At 40.7% G+C, this 15825-nt stretch overlaps 1 long non-coding RNA gene across 1 annotated transcript; it reads left to right on the forward strand.

Annotated features, from left to right (window-relative positions):
- Positions 1-495: 495 nt before the first annotated feature.
- On the forward strand, positions 496-14708 carry LOC139006047 (uncharacterized). The gene is made up of 3 exons (XR_011470736.1): positions 496-583; positions 10385-10455; positions 14199-14708. It is a non-coding gene; the product is annotated as an uncharacterized lncRNA (long non-coding RNA).
- The last annotated feature ends 1117 nt before the right edge of the window (positions 14709-15825 follow it).

A 15825-nucleotide genomic window follows, 5' to 3' on the forward strand; every position in this document is an offset into this window, starting at 1 on the left:
CCTGCGCACACATATGCACGCATGCATAATTCCTTAATCATTTCAGCCTCTCACTCATGCTGCAAATTGTCTTGTAGAGCAATTATCTGTTTACATGACAGTTTTCAACTGGTCCAGAGGTTTTTAATCATTGTTGTGTCACAGATCCCTTTGAGAATCTGATTACAGCAATAGACCTTTTCCCTGGAGACAAGGAAAAGGTGTCTACACACACACACACACACACACACACACACACACACACACACACTGTACATGCGATTCCAGGTTGTTCTTGTTCACTGACCCCTATGGGAGAAAAGCCTGCCGTTCACCACCAGTTACAGTTTTTCTCCTCTTCCGGGCACACAGGAGAGCCCTACTTCCTTGCTGACAGGATTAGTCCCCGCATTGGCCAATGGAATGCGAGCGGAAGTGATGTGTGTGGATGGTTTAAGAGCCTGAACTTGACGTGCTATGTTTTCCCTTTCTACTCTGTCACGGTGACCTCTGGGTTCCAGACAGAGACTGCTCGTCAGCATGGGTCCTGGCGTGAAGAGGAGGCAGAGCAGAGCACCTGGCCAGCCTACGATGGACATCCAGAGTGAGTAGGAAATAAATCTAGCTGTTTAAGCGGGCTGAGACTGGGGATGGTTGGTTAGTGTAGCAGAACCGAAGCTATCTACTTGATAGCAGGGTACTCTCCGTTGGCTATGAAATAATCTAAATAAGAAAAGTTCTTTGTAGGGAAATTTAAGCTACCCTCTCTTCTGTTCCTAGTCAACAAGCTCCTTTCTCCTCAGACATCTACCTTTCACTTCTTTCCACCTACAAACTCTTTCCCTGCTTCTTTGCACAATTCCTCATCCTTCAGACCACAATTTACATGTCACCTCCTCAGAGAGGTCCTTTGGACCTTGTTCCCACCCGCCTCCAGCCCAATTACTATCATTTATATCACCCATGTCTGTCTTTCTCAGAGAGCGTCACAGCCCATAATGATTTTACTTTCTGTCTCTCAAGTTCTGAATTTACAATATTTATAGTCTTGCTATCAACAATGATTCCTAACTAACGAAGGTCATGCGGCTGTAGCCCCATACAAATGTAAGAAAAGTGAATACATGCAAAATATGGAGTGCTTTCATTTGTTTAATATGGTGATAAAAATAGAACCATGAATGTTCAGAGCAAGTCACACTTTAAACACTTTTCTAAACTACCCTAATGGAAGAGAAAGCTCTAACCAAAGTGTTGGGCAAGCATCCCCATGTCTTGATGTTCATCCAAAACAAACCATTGAACCTTGGTATTCACCCAGTAACCATGCAGAGGTCAGCTTGACATTTGGGTGGTTTTTTTTAGATAGTTGTGGCCAATAGCACTAACAACCTTTGGTCCCAACCCGGTTAAATAGCAGTGTTTGTAATTCACTGGCATGCATTTCTTGTGTTTTTTTTTTGTTTGTTTTGTTTGCTTTGTTTTTCCTTTTACTCAGTATGCACTCCAAGCAACTTTACTTCACAGTGACAGAAAGAATTAGTCCTTAAGTTATAGAATCAATTGGGTGGCTAAACTTTTGTTATACATCCAGGAAGGTAGTTGTAACACCTTGTCACGGTAAATTAATTCAGAGCTGTTTGAGGAATGAATTAAAAATAGTATTATAAAATTACCACCCTAGCTGGTTTGGCTCAGTGGATAGAGTGCAGCCTGCAGACTGAAGGCACTGGATTCATATCAAGGTCAGGGGCACATGCCTGGGTTGCAGGCTTGATGCCTAGTAGGGGGCCTGCAGGTGGCAGCTGATCAATGATTCTCTCTCATCATTGATGTTTCTCTCTCTCTCTCTCTCTCTCTCCAAAATCAATAAAAATATAAAATAAAAAATTATCAATTACCTTTTTCATTTGCCTTTATTATATACTAGGGGCCCAGTGCATGAATTCATGCACCTTGTAAGGAACTATGGGCCGAGAGGCTTCAGTGGGCACAAGGGCGGGTGTCGGCCCATCCTGCATGCCCCCACCTGGCCCCTCCCACTGCAGCCCCCAGGATCCTGTCTGCTGGCTGCCCCACTCCCGCCGCCACTGGCTCGCACCTGCTGATGGTGCAAAGCGATTGGGGCCAGCGCAGCAGCGGGTGTGAGCAGGGCCAGCACCATCAGCAGGTGCGAGCAGCAGCTGCTGCCCTGATTGCCCCTCAGGAGCAGGGGGAGGTGGAGAAGCCATCAGGGGCGATTGGGGCCGGCAGCTGCCGCTCACACCCGCTGATGGTGCCAAACAATCAGGACCAGCACTGGGTGCCGACAGCGGGTGCGAGTGGCAGCTCCAGCACCGGCTGTGGGTGCGAGTGGGGCTGTCACCAGCAGCGGGTGCGAGAGGCAGCTGCTGGCCCCGAATTCCCCTCAGGAGCAGGAGGAGGTGGAGAAGCCCTAAGGGACAATTGGGGCCAGCAGCCACTGCTGGCTGCTGACAGTGCCGAGCAATGGGGGCCAGCACCAGGCACTGGCATGGGTGAGAGTGGGGCCAGTGCCGGCAGCAGGTGCAAACACTTGCCAGGACCAAAGAATTTTCAGTAACCACCAGAGGCTCACTCTGATGACAGTGACTGGCACCCTGCCTTGGTCTGGTGCCCCCGCTCACCTGCTCCACCATCCCGCTGCAGATGATGCCCATGATGTTCTGCGCTCTGCTGCCTGATGCTGATGCCTGCCATGTTCTGTGCACTTGCTGGTGGACAGGGCACATCATAGTGACTGGTTGTTCGGTTGTTTGGCCGTTTGGTCTATTTGCATGTTAGGGTTTTATATATATAGATAACTAATACTACAAAAGACAACTATCTAATTTTAAAATCCAAAGTTTTATAGCCTTATTGTTTTATCTGCATGCATAAATAACATGGTTATTGCTTCAAATTTTCAGAAATGTGTAACTTAAAATCAACATAAAATGTTTTTATTTTCATTATATTTTTTTAAATGTGTTAAACAGTCTTGATAGCTGATATTCAAAAGTTGCAATCCTATCTTTCCAACATATAATAGATTCTGAAAAATATTCATAGAAATGGACAGCTCTTTATTTTCATTTAAATTCTTTATTGTTTAAAATACATGAGTCTCCTCTTTCCCCCATTGGCCTCTCACTGGCTGTGCCCACTCCCAGCACATGCTCTCACCCTGTTACTGTTTGTGTCCATTGGTTATGCTCAAATGCATGCATGCAAGTCTTTTGGTTGATCTCTTACCCCCTCACCACAATCCCCCCGCCTTGCCTTTCTTCATAGTTTGCACCATCTCTTTGATGCTTCTATGACCCTGGTTCTGTTCATCAGTTTATGTTGCTCATTATATTCCACACATGAGTGAGATCATGTAATATTTATCTTTCTCCAACTGGCTTATTTCACTTAGCATCATGCTCTCCAGTTCCATCCATGCTGTTGCAAATTGTAAGAATTCCTTCTTTTTAACAGCAGCGGAGTATTCCATTGCATAGATATATCACGGTTTTCTAATCCACTCATCTGTTGATGGGCACTTAGGCTGTTTCCAAAGCTTAGCTATTGTACTTGTGCTGCTATGAACATAGGGGTGCATATATCCTTTCTGATTGGTGTTTCTGTTTTCTTGGGATATATTCCTAGAAGTGGGATTACTGGGTCAAATGGAAGTTCCATTTTTAATATTTTGAGGAAACTCCATACTGCATTCCCACTAGCAGTGCACGAGGGTTCCTTTTTCTCCGCATCCTTGCCAGCACTTGTCGTTTGTTGATTTGTTGATGATAACCATTCTGACAGGTGTGAGATGGTACCTCGTTGTTGTTTGGATTTGTATCTCTCGGATGATTAGTGACTTTGAGCATGTTTTCATATGTCTCTTGGCCTTCTGTATGTCCTCTTTTGAAAAGTGTCTATTTAGGTCCTTTGCCCATTTTTTTATTAGATTGTTTATCTTCCTTTTGTTAAGTTATATGAGTTCCCTATAAATTTTGGAACTTAAACCCTTATCGGAGATAACATTCTCCTATGCAGTGGGCTTTCTTGCTGTTTTGTTGATGGTTTCTTTTGCTGTGCAGAAGCTTTTTATTTTGATGTAGTCCTATTTCTTTATTTTCTCCTTAGTTTCCTGGGAGCTGTATTGGTAAAGATATTGCTACGACATATGTCTGCTATTTTGCTGCCTATGGCTTCTTCTAAGATTTTTATGGTTTCTCGTCTTACATTTAAGTCCTTTATCCATTTTGAGTTTATTTTTGTGAATGGCGTACTTTGGTGGTCTAGTTTCATTTTTGCATGTGTCCAATTTCCCAACACCATTTCTTGACTCCATTGTATGCTCTTGCCTCCTTTGTCAAATATTAATTGAGCATAATGGCTTGAGTTGATTTCTGGGTTCTCTGTTCTGTTCTATTGGTCTATATGTCTGATCCTGTGCCAGTACCAGGCAGTTTTGAGAACCATGGCTTGGTAATATAGCTTGATATCTGGTATTGTGATCCCTCCAACTTTGTTCTTCTTTCTCAAGACTGCAGTGGCTATTCGGGGTCTTTTTTTATTCCATATGAATTCTCGGAGAGTTTGTTCTAGGTCTTTAAAATATGTCATTGGTATTTTAATGAAGATTACATTAAATCTATAGATTGCTTTGAGTAGTATGGACCTTTTAATGATGTTTATTCTACCAATCCATGAACACGGTATATTCTTTGAAATGGACAGCTCTTAAGAAGATATTCAATTTCATAAGCAGAATGTTTGGGGATCTTCTAAACTAATTGTTAGAATAGGATAAATTTAAGTTTCGATGAGAAAAACTAGAAAATGGTTTAAAGTTGCTAAGAAGCTTAGTTTAGAAATAAAAATAAGCTTATTTTAGTTTTGATTTTTCATAAACTTTGTTTGTTTTCTTTTAATCTCTTATATGGCAGTGTGCATTACAAAATTATATCCCTTAAAATGTGGAGCACATCCATTTCCCTACCTCTTATGTAACATGTGTAATTGGTACATGATAGCTACATTTTTCTACTTAGATTTTTAGTTATACATATGCAGCTTTAAAAAATACAGATTTTTCAGGTTGGAGTGGAGTGCTTCTTTATTTTTAAATTGTTTCCTCTCAACTAACTAATTTTTAAGAGAAGATTATCATCTGCCACTCTGTTTTAAGAAAACATGGGTAATCAGATGGGGCTTAACATCTTTAAAACGGGACATGCATCAAACATGCGTGCACAAACGTTTTTAATTATTTTGCATAAAGACAGATTATTTATCAATTTCTCATCACTACACCACAGCCTTCAAAAAAAATTTAAATGCTTCTTTTCTACTGGGGCACTTCATCCAACTGCATAAATTTCATAGAAATAGTTGCTCTAGAAATGCAAAGGGAATAAGTAATAATGAATTATACTAGCAAAAACTGCAACTGATATAAGACAGTATCAAGGTTTATGTTTAATAATGCTGAAATGCTGACTGCATTTACTCTTGACTTTATGTATACTCCAAATTAAGTATTCTGAGTCCCAAATTGGAAGATCCTTTACTGGTAAATATAACACATGTTAATGAAAATATTTTAGCAGGCATTCCAGATTAGGGAATCAGTACATGCCAAGAAACATTACTTTGTAGGAAAATAGTAAATTTAATGAATAATAGATTCAAGTGATGCCAATTAATTTCTTTATTTCAAACAAAATTTTTATATGAAATAAAAGAGCCCTGGCTGATGCTCAGTGGTTAGAGCATTGGCCCATGGACTGAAGGGTCGCAGGTTCAATTCTGGCCTAGGGCACATACCTCCATTGCAGGCTCAATCCCTGGCTCCAGTCAGGGTGTGTGCAGGAGGCAAACAATTGATATGTCTCTCTCACATCAGTGTTTCTCTCTCTCTCTCTCTCTCTCTCTCTCTCTCTCTCTTTAAAAATCAATGGGGAAAATATCCTTGGGTGAGGATTAACAAAAAAGAAAGAGAGAGAGAGAGAGAGAGAAAGGAAGGAAGGAAGGAAGGAAGGAAGGAAGGAAGGAAGGAAGGAAGGAAGGAAGAAAGAAAGAAAGAAAGAAAGAAAGAAAGAAAGAAAGAAAGAAAGAAAGAAAGAAAGAAAGAAAGAAAGAAAGAAAGAAAGAAAGGAGGGAGGGAGGGAGGGAGGGAAGGGGGGAAGGGAAGGGGAAAGGAAAGGAAAGGAAAGGAAAGGAAAGGAAAGGAAAGGAAAGGAAAGGAAAGGAAAGGAAAGGAAAGAAAGGAAAGGAAAGGAAAGGAAAGGAAAGGAAAGGAAAGGAAAGGAAAGGAAAGGAAAGGAAAGGAAAGGGAAAAAGTGAGATTTCCTACACAAGATCTGCAGTCTGAAGACTAGGAGCTTCTTCAGGTTGATTCATGTCTTGTTTATTTTGCTAATGTGCTTATTTTGAAATAGTGCTCCGGGACAGCATTTAGGGTTATTCATTATATTTACTTTTTAAAAATAATATGTGAAATCTCCTAAAAACATTTGGCTCTATTTTTGGCTGGCTTAGGATTTCTACTTTAAAACTGAATCACTAACAAGGCATCTGGTAAATGTGAAGGTGGCTATTAAACTTTCGTAGCCTTTGATCTTACTAATTAAGTTTTATAAGACTTTAGAGAAAAAGTTCTATCAGTCATCTTACTTAAACATTATTTTAGGAGATTGATATACCCTGTGTTCTAAAACCAAAATTACCCTACTTTAAAAAAAAAGTAACATTAACACACCCATTCATTTTATAAAATTTAGCTCCTAGTTGCCAATAAAATGAGTAGAATCAGTTTAAGAAACAGAAAGTGAAGAGGGAAGAAATGGGGGGAGGGTGAGAAATACTCTCTCAGAAAATATTTTAGAAAACTAGTAACTACTCTGCACCATTCTCTCTGAAAGTAAATATGGATCTTTTCTATAAGCCTTCTCTTTTATCCTGCTTTAACATCACCACCACCAATCAGCACCTTAGTTAAGTGCACTTTTCAGATTTAGTTTGGAATGGTGGAGGAGCCTGGGTGGTAGCATCGGATAGGCAAGATTTCAAAGCAATAAGCCAACATTTACTATGGACCTTGGTCAAGATTTAACACCTTCAGTCTGTTTTTCCTCCATAAAATCATAAGACTCTTCTCCTACAGTGACCTGAATTTTACATCAATGCTCCATTAAAATGACCTTCATGAAGGTCACCAATACCCTCTTAATTTTAAAAATCTAATAAATACTTGGCTCTTATTATACTTGATCTCTTTGCAATATTTGACTGTTTACCATTTCATAATTCTTCAAACTGTTTTCTTGGTTTCTGTGATCTACTCTTTTCTGTCATTTTTCTTATTTTCTAGGTATTTATTATTGTTCTCTTTTGCTGACTCTAGTCTCCCTGCTCTTAATTAAATGACCTCTGTGCTCTTCTCCCTCTGAATTGTCTTTCCAATAAATTCCATCCACCGCTGCTCCTTCCCACAGCGTTAGCCACCACCTGTATATCCTAACGATTGCCTGTGTGTGCCTCCTTTCCAAACTTCTCAAGCTCTTAGCCCTCAAACTGCTACCTCATTTTGGACTTCACAGAATTGTTCTATTAGTATCATTCAAAACTACTACCACAACAACCAGGACAAAAATCTAGAACTCATCCCAGACTCCTTGCTCTCCCTCATTCTGCTCTCACATCCCCTCTCCCCAGTCTATGAGAGCTTACTGATTCTTCCTCTAAACTATTTATTTCTTCTTAATAGTTTCTGCCAAAGCCTTGGTTCAATTTCTTATGTTTAGATCCATGAAATAGCCTCTACTTTATTCAGAGTAGTTGCAATGTTGTAACAACAAATGTGGTGACAAAAATCTCCGTGGTTTAACACAATATTTTTTTTTTCCTTGCTCATGTCACAATCCAGTGCAAGTTGATGGGCAGAATCTCGGCTCCATTCAGGTAACCAGGCTCCTAGCATCCAATGGCTATACCACCTCCTCTACCAGACCCTGTAACTGGCAGGCAGGTGAGAGCAGAGAGAAGGCAGTCTTGTTATGGGCTTAGTCTATGTACAATGGGAGCAGGGAGAGAATAAATGCAGTTAAAACTGCCATTCAGAAAGGGTAAGAATGGCAGGCAAGTGGTGCCCACTAGTCCATTGCAATTCTGAAATCCTGATTGGCAGGCCTTATGAAGCTCCCTACTCTGAGACAGAGTGGGTTATTTGATTGAACTTTAATTCTGCTCTCTGGGAATAGTTCCCTTGTCCCTTTCCTCCTTGACCCTCTGCTCTTAGGAGTTCTTACTATTTATTCCCCTTGGGCACCACTGAAATGAGTGTTACCAAAAGTTTGCAAGTTAAAAGGTGATGTTACTCAGTCGGAAGTATTTTTTGGTCTATTTTGGGTTCTTGACAGCACAACTTCTTCAAAAGCTTGGTAGACTTCTCTTGTATTTGCTTCCACCTATAATTCTCGGGTCTCTCCTCTCCTTCCCACCCTCCTCCCCATCTCTCTCCGCAACTGCAGCTAAGTTGCTGCAATTAGTTGAATATGGTTTCTAATGGGAAGGCCACACCTTTAATCTGATCTTTGCTGTAGAACTAAACCATGTGCCCAACTAAGAAGTTTTACTGGCCCTTTGTAGCTCCATTTGGAATGTGGAAGCAGCTGGCTTTCCAACCACTTTTCACCCCGATCTTTGGACTCTCCCTACTGTTTTCTGTTCAGCTTGTATACTGGCCAGTTGTTTCTGAGCGTGTCTCTTTTTTGAAACACCTGACCAAAGGAAGCCAATAACAACTGTTACATGCTAACACTCTAATTCTTTTAAAACACTTTCCCTAAGCCAGCTGTTCTCAAAGTGTGGTGGGCACCACCCTGAGAAGCCCAAAGACCCACAAGGTCAAAAATCCTTGGAAGGAAGGAAGGAAGGAAGGAAGGAAGGAAGGAAGGAAGGAAGGAAGGAAGGAAGGAAGAAAGTCTCTTACACAAGGTCAATAATAAAGAGCTAATATGCTAATTAGACCAAACAGCAGAACGATTGTCCAGACGACCTTCCGGACGACCTTCCAGACAAAGCCAGGGCTGCGAGTGCCAAGCCCCTTGCACGAATTTCGTGCATCGGGCCTCTAGTACTTTCATAATAATAAGGAGGTTATTTGCCTTTTCTCCTGTGTTAACATTTGCACTGATGCTTCAAAACCAATAGTGGGTAAAACTATTGGTGCTTTAGCACAAATTGAGGCATTACTAAACCATGTCATTGTATCATTGGACATTGTATCATATTTGCTGCCAATTACTTACTTAAAACAAGAAAAACCAATTTATCTTGAAAATGCCCTTGACAAAAAAGTAAAATTATTTACTTTGTTAAATCTCAACCCTTGAGGACAGGTCCTCTACATATTCTGTGGGACCGAAAGGAAAGAGCACAGAACAGTTCTGCTGCCGACCACAATACGATGGTTGTCTGGAGGAAAAGCGATATGCGATTGAGTTGCAAACCGAACTCATCTATCTTTTATGGAACATCATTCTTACTTGAGAGAACAAGTGATAAACAAAATCTGGTTTCCAGACTTGGCTATTTGTCAGTCATTTCTTGGAAAATAAATGAGTGAGCCTCTCACTCGAAGGAGAACAGCCTGAGAGTATTTTTTGCCAATGAGAAGACGTGAGCTTTCAAATGAAAATTCGAATTTTGGGAAATTTGCATCCACCACCACCAGCTTGATAGTTTCTGAATTCTGAGAAGCTCAATGGTAATGTTAACAAATGTGATTTTTAAACAAATATTAGATAATGAAGCATGTCAATGATATAACTCGATGAAACAATATCTTCAAAGTAACCACTATGAGATATTACAAAATCATGCAGATATTAAAGATCCCTTTAAAGTGCAAGTAAGATTTTTATGAATTTCAAGTTCATTGATATGGTTTCAGGTTCACACTGCAATCAGCTTTTTAAAACGTTATCATGGCAGTTATTATCTAGTATCAAGTAAATCCACAACTATCTGAAAGGCTATTAAAGTACTTCTTCAAAAGAAGAAACTTGTTCTCCTAACATGAAATACCTACACATCTGTGTGAGGCCAGCTTTTCTTCAGATACATTCACTAAAATAATGTCTCACAGCAGGATGAATGAAGACGCAAATGTGAATCTACATGTCTTCCATGAAGCTAGAAGTCATAGAGTTTTTTCAAAAATGTAAAACAATACCACTCTTTTTACTCATTTTTTGAAAATATAATTATAAAATGTGTTATTTACATTAGCATAATGGATTTATAATTATTTTTAGTTCATTAATATTTTTAACTTCTCAGTTTTAATTTCAATGTGGTCGTTCTTACTTGATATAACATGTAAACAAAAGCTTTCGGTGATCTTTAAAAGGGTAAAGGAGCCTTGAGAAGAAGTTTGAAGAATCAGTCTCCTGGAGAAGGGATCGGCTCTATGGCCCACAGGTAATATCCAGCTGCTTGCCTGTTTTGTAAATGAAGTTTTATTGAAACACAGACACATCTATTTACTTACATATGGTCATGGTTGCTTTCATGCTATCCCAGCAGAATTGAATATTTGTAGAAGAGGTGGTGTTGCTCCCAAAGCTCGAAATATTTACTATTTGGCCCTTTACAGAAAAAAGTTTGCTGACCTCTGACCTAGAGCTTTAGTTGTCAAGCCTGGCTGCACCTTAAAATGATCTGGAAACTATTAAAATAATACTAATGCCACCACCACCACCGCCCTCCCCCAACACACACATACAGAGCAGTTAAGTCCGATGGACATAACTCATTGACACATAATATCCAGCACATATAGACTCTGGGAGTGAGTCTAATATGTAGCCAGGGTTAAGAATCACTGTCCTAAAGCTATAAGAATCGGAAGCATGAATCCTGCCTTCCAAAGTTACTCCAGACAACAGCTTACCTACGGCTTATCCCCTTCACAACATGGGTGACTCTACGTCAAGCCCCTAATGTTAGGGTCCTCACCCCCCACTGGCCAAACACTCTCAATGCCTTATTTGTTGTTGCTACAGCAGCACCCACTGGGAGGTGCAAATTTCAATGTTAGGCAGGTAGGCTATCTCCTCTGGGAAACACTTCTCAACGTTCAGAGGCTAACACCAAGTTTTATTTCTTATGCAAATCATGGTGCAGGGTGCTTTGCTAAGGGTTTCTGCTCCACAAAAGGAACCCAGCAGCTTCTAGCGAGAGCCTCTACCCTCCCCCTGGCCCCGGAGTGCACTGCTGGTCCCTCCAGGTCCAGCCAGCAGGGGAGAGAAAGCCTGGAGGAGGAAGAGGCCAGGCCTGGTGAAGGCAGACAGCACTCCCATTGGCCAGAACTTAGTCCCATTGATCGCAACTAAGTATAAAGAAGGTGCAAAACATAGCCTGTCTTTCTGGCAAAAAAGGAAAAAGCAAAAACGGTTTGGTGAACGAGCTTTATCCTCCCTGTCACAATCACCTTACTAGTCTCTTACACTGAGTACTGGGAAGCCCCTTCATGAGCCTGTGGTAGAAGGAATAAGGGCCTCCTATTCTCCAGAACCTGGGATTGTTTATTTTCCGTGGCTAAAGGGATTTTGCAGGTGTGATTAAGCTTAAGAACCCTGACAAGGGAGACTATATTGGATTATCCAAGTGGACTCAACTTAATCACATGAGCCCCTCCTCCTCCCCACCCCCCACCCCCCCCAAAAAAGCAAACCTCTCTAGACTGTCAGCAAAGAGAGATGTGAAGATGGAGGAAGGGTCCAAGACAGTATGGCTGCAGGAAGCAGGAGGAAGGGGCCATGAGCCAATGCAGGCAGCCTCTGGAAGCTGCAAGGCCAAGGAAATGGATCATCCTCAGCCTCCACACAGGAAGACAGTCCTGCTAACGCCTCGATTTTAACCCAGTGAGACCCACATTGGACTTCTGCCCCAAAGAACTGGGGGACAATAAATCTGTATAGTTTTAAGCCACTAAGTTTGTGGCTTCCGGGGTCACACTGCTGTCGGGAATGTTCCCAAAATTTAAATCTTAATCGGATGCTCCTTTTCTCAAAAAATTGTAGTGGCTCCTCATTCATTTACTTATTTAATACACATTAAGCACCTATAATAGCAGGCACTCTCCCAGTCGCCAGGATTGCTGTGCTGAGTGAAGCAGACATGGTTGCTGCTGCATTGACGCTTTGGGTATCCTGACTACAGGACCATCTAAACCAGTGATGGCGAACCTATGACAACCGAACTCAGTTTTTTGGTTGATTTTTCTTTGTTAAATGGCATTTAAATATATAAAATAAATATCAAAATATACATCTTTGTTTTACTATGGTTGCAAAAATCAAAAAATTTCTATATGTGACACGGCACCAGAGTTAAGTTAGGATTTTTCAAAATGCTGACACGCCGAGCTCAAAAGGTTCACCATCACTGATCTAAACTCTTTAGCGTGCCATTCCAACCCTGTTCCTTGTCTACCTGGGAAACTCCTCCTTCTCCCTTAACAGTTAGGTCGGTCATATCACTCCACAACATAGGGTCACTCCTTCCAGACTCCCTTTTCTATTTCTGATTGCAAAGTTTATGCATCCGAGTTGGTACTTATTTCACTGAATTGCAACTGCCCCTTCCTCCGCCCTTATTATGGTTTTTACCAGATCCAGAGAGAAGCTCCTAGTGAATGTACTTTTAAATAAAGCCTGACCCTTCATTCATTCATTCATTCATTCTCTCAAAATAAGTTCATCAAAATGCATACTTCATCAGAACTTAATTTGGCAGGATTATCGACAGTACCAATCCCTCAAATCAGAAAAACAGTGGATCTGAACTTATTTGGCAATACCTTTCCCAGCATGGGTCTCCTATCCATTTCAAAGAGCATTCTTCTTGAAGAAACAGGATGGGGAGAGAAACTGAGAATCCCGCATGCTGACAATCAGACTGAATATGGTTACTGCAAACCTGGAACTCTGCATGTTCCTCTTTTAGTGTTTTTCTGCAATTTACTAAATAGTGGTGAAGATATATAGTTTCTGTGATTGTAACACATAACTACAACAAATAATTCCTCAGTGGATTAAGTTTATAGGAACTATTTCATTTGGAAGGATTCATTCCATCTGCCTATAAGACCTGGAGGGGGAAAAAATCAGTCCTTTTATAAACATTTTGAGTGTAGAAACTTAAACTTATTTTTGTGACACTGTTTAGTTGTAATGTCCTGTTAAGTGTTTCCTAGAAAATTAGAGGCACTGGTCTGTTTTATGCACTGACATGTTTTTCTAGTACGGTCCAGCACTCCATGCAAGACTCACATTCCATTAAACTGCGTGGACAAGAATCTCCCTCATCAATTATTAAATTTACCTGCATCTGGATATTTCGTGTTCAGCACAATGAATATCAATATATTTTATTCAGTGTCTATAATATACAAATTGTGATCTGATAAATAATTTATTATTTAAAGAAACTATTTTGATAATTCTTACTGTCACCATTGCAGAGCCATTCTGCAGAGCCAAGTTTTAATACATTTTTAACCATTTCTTGAACAACCACTATTGTGCACCTACTATGTGTAAGGGAAAGGGAGAGATAAGAAAAGAAACACCTGTAGAATAATTACCAGTTAGTAGGTAGAGTAAAATTTATTCTGATTATAGGCACGTAACTTTCAATATACAAATCCAAGCTGTCAATACATGAAGTTTCCCTGAACATTTTCATGTATCATTCCTTAAGAACTCTCACCCCACATCTAGCAGACATTGGACTCCTGCTAGCCCTGTGGTTTAGTTGTTCTGCCCACTAAGTATTAACAGCAATTAACTATGGTCCTCCTCCTCACCTCCCTACACATGCTCAGCTTTCCAGTGGGCATTGATTCTGCACCAGGGAGCCTAACCTGCTAACCACAGTGGCACACAGTGACCAGGGAATTATCCCCCAGGAGAGCAGTCCTTTCTACTAAGTCAATAAGCATTAAGACTACAAATGCATTGTTAGGCTTAACAAATCACAATGGCCAAAGGCACCCATTTCTCTGAGCACAGAAATTACAATGCTGAAGTCACAATTATCCAGCAATTAGGTTTACAGCTGTATTCACCCTTTCAACATTTAAGCCTACAAAAATGCGCCCCCACTTCTTTCTGCTGAACCTAACCTGGAAGATTCCTAAAGCTTTCATTTTTATGCAGGTTTCCGAAACCAAGGAAGCAATTGCACCTGAACGAAGGAATAATGACAAACCTTATGAAGCAGAAAGAACAATAATTTATCCACTTAACAGAAGCCTAATTTTCTTTTTAAAATAGAGTATTGCCAAGCTCCGTTTCCAAATGGACTATGCTCTGAGCCACCAGAACATTTGGCTGCCAGAAGAATGTCTAGTTTAGTAAATAATGAACATGAATAATTAATGTTTTAGGAATGCTTTCAGCTACAAGTCACAAACAGCCTAACTAGAGTAGCTTTTTTTTTTTAATGGGGGAGTGTTCTTCCCCATAGTGAGAAACCCAGAGTTCAGAGTTTTGAAATTGGTTCAGCTGCTAAATCATGCCAAAGACTGAGGTTTCCTTAACTTTTTCCTGATAATTACAAAAAGGCTGTGCAGCTTCTACAATTATATCCTCTTTCTACCGGGAAGAAGAAGGATGAGAGCAACAAGGTGTGGTACCAATATCTGAAAGTAAATGACTTAGCAGGAAGCTCCCAGAAAATGCTTGCTTGTGTCTCTTTGGCCAAAATTTTGTCCCCAAGTCCCTGTGGGCCTAGAGGTGGCAAGAGAGAAGGGGGATGGGAAAGAAAACAAACAAACAAACAAAAGCAGCTTCTGACAACTAGAAACTGTCCTAACTGCTCCTTCCCATTATAGCTTTAGCCTCACTTTAGTTTTTCTACCTTATACATAATATTTTTAAAATATTCAATCATATAATTATCTCCATTTCCTGATAGCAGCCATCCAGAGCAATGCCACTTCATCTTAAACCTTCTCCCCAATCACCTGAACTTGATCTTATAAGAATTGTTCAGACACCCTCTACTGAAATGTCCCTCATCGCCCAGGGTGTGTGTGTGGTCTCCTCTTTGCAACCAGTAATAAACCCAACTTGCTTGTTACGGCTGTGCTCCTGGTGGTCTCCGGCTGGAAAGCACTGACAGAGAAAACTGGGTCAACAGGAGTACTGGCCACACCTTTGTTTTGTTCTAGTCAATTTTTTAAAAAAATATATTTTATTGATTTTTTTACAGAGAGGAAGGGAGAGGGATAGAGAGTTAGAAACATCGATGAGAGAGAAACATCGATCAGCTGCCTCCTGCACACCCCCCACTGGGGATGTGCCCGCAACCAAGGTACATGCCCTTGACTGGAATCAAACCCAGGACCCTTCAATCCGCAGACCGACGCTTTATTCAGTGAGCCAAACTGGTCACTAGGGCGTTCTAGTCAATTTTTAATTAAAATGACGTGCCTTAATATGCCATGCTTCAAAATACTTAACTAGAAGAGTAGCCAGGATATAGTGAACAGCACATATGATGAATAACCAGGTGGAAGGGCTCTGTGTGACTAATTAAGTGACCTCGGGTAAGTCATTAAAGGACAGGAAAGGAACTGACTCCACAATAGCCTGGTGAACCAGTTAATGCTAACCGCTTAGCATTAGAGATGGCAAAACTAAAGTTCCAAGAGATTGAGTACATTTTCCTATTTACATGTGATAAGTGTCAGAACCAGAATTTGAACCCAGGTTCTAACTCTCAAGTCTAAAGGTTTTCCATGACCCCGAGCTGTCTCATCAAGTTTTAACATCTTCCTCT

This window comes from Myotis yumanensis, unplaced genomic scaffold, assembly GCF_028538775.1.
Source record: "Myotis yumanensis isolate MYYU_CA2020_CCGP unplaced genomic scaffold, mMyoYum1.0.hap1 SCAF_1, whole genome shotgun sequence".
NCBI lineage: Eukaryota > Metazoa > Chordata > Mammalia > Chiroptera > Vespertilionidae > Myotis > Myotis yumanensis.